This window comes from Phalaenopsis equestris, unplaced genomic scaffold (assembly GCF_001263595.1).
Source record: "Phalaenopsis equestris unplaced genomic scaffold, ASM126359v1 Scaffold000002, whole genome shotgun sequence".
Classification (NCBI taxonomy): Eukaryota; Viridiplantae; Streptophyta; class Magnoliopsida; order Asparagales; family Orchidaceae; genus Phalaenopsis; species Phalaenopsis equestris.
Genome location: NW_018164444.1, coordinates 30,650,167 through 30,653,352, shown reverse-complemented (window position 1 = coordinate 30,653,352; position 3,186 = coordinate 30,650,167).

The following is a 3,186-nucleotide window of genomic DNA, read 5'->3' as shown; positions in this document are numbered from 1 at the left end:
GGCTCTGATACCACTTGTTGAGAAAATTAGGGCGAAGAAAACAGTAATCGACACAAATCCAGAAGAACACAGAGATTTAACGAGGTTCGGCAAAGATGCCTACGTCCTCGGGAGCAGAGCGGCGAGTTCCTTTCAATATTCAGAAAAGAGTTTACAGAAATCAGGGATTCCTCCTGGGGTTACTAACAGGCCTATTTATAACCCCAGGAGTAAACCTAGGCACAATATGTAATTACAACATTACCCCTGTACCATACCGCGGGGCTTTGCCCCCGTACCCCAACCCACGTAACTTCCCAATTTGGACAGATTCTTCCGCTCCGCTCTGCTCCGCTTCGATCCAGCGTCTGTCCCGATATGGTATATGAGCCATACCATAACATTAATGAAGTTGCAATTAATGCAAAAACAGCTAATTAGAAAGCAATAGGGTTATTAAAACCAAAAGAGTATGGAAAACTAACGGAAAAAACAATTTGAAAAGCAATGAAACAATGAATTGCTCATCAAATTTAAAGAAACAAATATGAAACAATCAAACAGTCGTATTTTTGAATTTACATGTGGGTAACAGTTGGAGGTGAACCTAAAGGCTACTCTAACGTGAGAAGCTACCATACACGACAGAGAATTAAATAGAATCATCACCAAACGCAATCAATATTCATGCAGGAGGTCAACGTGATTGCAATAATTATTTATATTTTTTGTAATATGCACACATGCTGACATATACAAGTTAAGATTGGGGAATTACATAATATTTACATGTGATGCGTCTCTTAAAAATTTTCATCTTCCAACACGAATCTCGAGGCAATATTTTGAGGAAAAAACATTCAAATTTTGATAAGAAGTCATCTAGTGCTTTGATTTCAGCAAACTTATAGTCAAACTGATCGGCTCGATGAGACGGACCTAATGATGTAAAAACTAGTTCAATCAGAGTTAAATCAAGCCCAGATCAAATCATTAAATCACTATGGGAGGATCTTCAGACATATTTGGAAAGTCAAACAAATGCCGAAGATGATAAGCTTATACTCGAATCGAGCGTCTCGACAAGACAAATCCAACGAGCCCAAGATTGCACGATTCTAATATCGTTAAAACACTCAAATTTCCATTAAACATTGTTTGATCAGAGGAAACTCTCTGGACTGTCCGATCAAATTGGTTCATATTCCGGCATTATGACACCCAGAACATTATAAATGAACCCCTACCCCTTTTATGAGGGAGGAGCTTAAGCCTAGAAAGAGAGCTTGAGGCCTTGTGAAAGAGCTGTAGCTCAGCATCATCGTCAATTGTCGTCGACCACCACAGGCAGACGTTGACCCCCGTCGACCACCGCAGACTGTCGTCGACACTCATTTATGAGACAAGAGCTTATCACTATGGTTCATGTGTCAACGACGACCTATGTGGTCATCAGCTCATGCAGCTCCTGACTCCGGCCGTCGCGACCTGCGAACTTCAATCATACTCGCCACTACAGCCTATGTGGTCCACAGTTTCCGTAACTTCTCACTACGGTTTTTTTGATCAATCAACGCTTCTGGTGCAACCATTTACAACACTTTCGACAGACTGCTACCTCCACACCAACCAACAATAATCGTTGCAACATGTTGTCACCAAGAACTGTAGTCAGATTATAGTTATACAACTTTGTAATTCCATCTTCCCTAATTTAGGAGAAGAATGGACATGTGTATTCGTCATTCACGGTGAATTATTTCAATCGGGCTAGACTATGCGGTTTCCTCTTACTTACTTTTTTTCTTTTATCGGTGTGTGTTGAATCATCGTGCAATGCTAAGATGATAATCCATCACTCTACTTCCACGAATTTTCTGGCACACATCAACATGTATTCTTATACTACTTCGACGCGCAAAATATAACATCAAAATGATTTCAATCTGGTCGTCATGAATTGCTTAACTCATCATTTAACGATTCTAAAACCTGAATCACGGCGACTTCTAAGTAAGAGGATTGGAGAAACTTTTATATCCTGATAATATATATATACTGTAACGTGAACACGTTGGACATCCGGATATTCGACGTAATATTATTTTTGTTCAGAACGCAAATCATCTAATAATTAAATAATAGATTTTTAATCGCATCGTAATTAATTTCGTATTAGCATGCAGGCGGCATATATGTAAACGTGACTGTAACTCAAAGAAAACTTCGCTGCGCTTTGGTCATCATAATTAACTCCCATAAAGGTACATAAAACAGATGGATTGCCTCCTAAATTAAGCAATGCCAGCTCCATTAAGAGCAGCAGCGTCTTAATTAATTAACACGTGGGCACGTACTCCTTAAGTTTCTTTACCAACGCCGGTATCTTTGGAGGAATTAATTATTCAGCGTATGAGTAGACATGGGCTTAGTTGAAGTATTTTGTCCTTGCTTTTTATAATTAACTACCTATATTAAATAGTTAGTAAGTTGCGATAAATACATCGGATAGCATTGACTTCCTAAGCTATCCTATTATTTGGCTTTGATTTAGGAGAAATCATTTAGATGTTTCATCCTGCAATTTTTATTTATTAGGATTTATATTTGTGTGAAGCAATCAGCACAAATAACCTTGAAGATGTGAGGATTTAAGTCATGACAAATGACAACCTCGAAATCCTAAAGCGAGTTAGGGCTTAGATTGTACAACAGGATTGTACAAATGCCTAAAAGATGTGTTTGAGGATTTATGTTCCACTAGGCAAACGACCTCGAGTTCCTATGGCTTTGTTGTTTAAAGCTAAGGAAGGATGTGTTGTTGTAGATATTCTCGCTGTTGAAGACGGCCGGGCTGTCCACCATGTAAGCTCCAAGCTCCTCGTTGTAGCAGAGTTCAAATTTTCTAGGTCATTTGGTTATAATGTCAAATCAAGTGACCCTATGGTTAAAGTTCTTTAAATTTTATTATGGGCATATTAAAGTTGATTAAAGCGACACCGGTCAAGATCCCACGGTTCCGTCGTCCCGACACCACTATTTTCTATTGAAATCACTTAGTCCAAATGAATTTACTAAACTCAACTTAATGAGTTCCATAATTTCATTTAGACCGTGGGAAGCCTCTTTAGCATCCGTAGGTTACCTCCTCCGAGGGTTCCCGATCTTCCAATAGAGATGTCTTAATTTAGTTGAAGTTGTATTTTT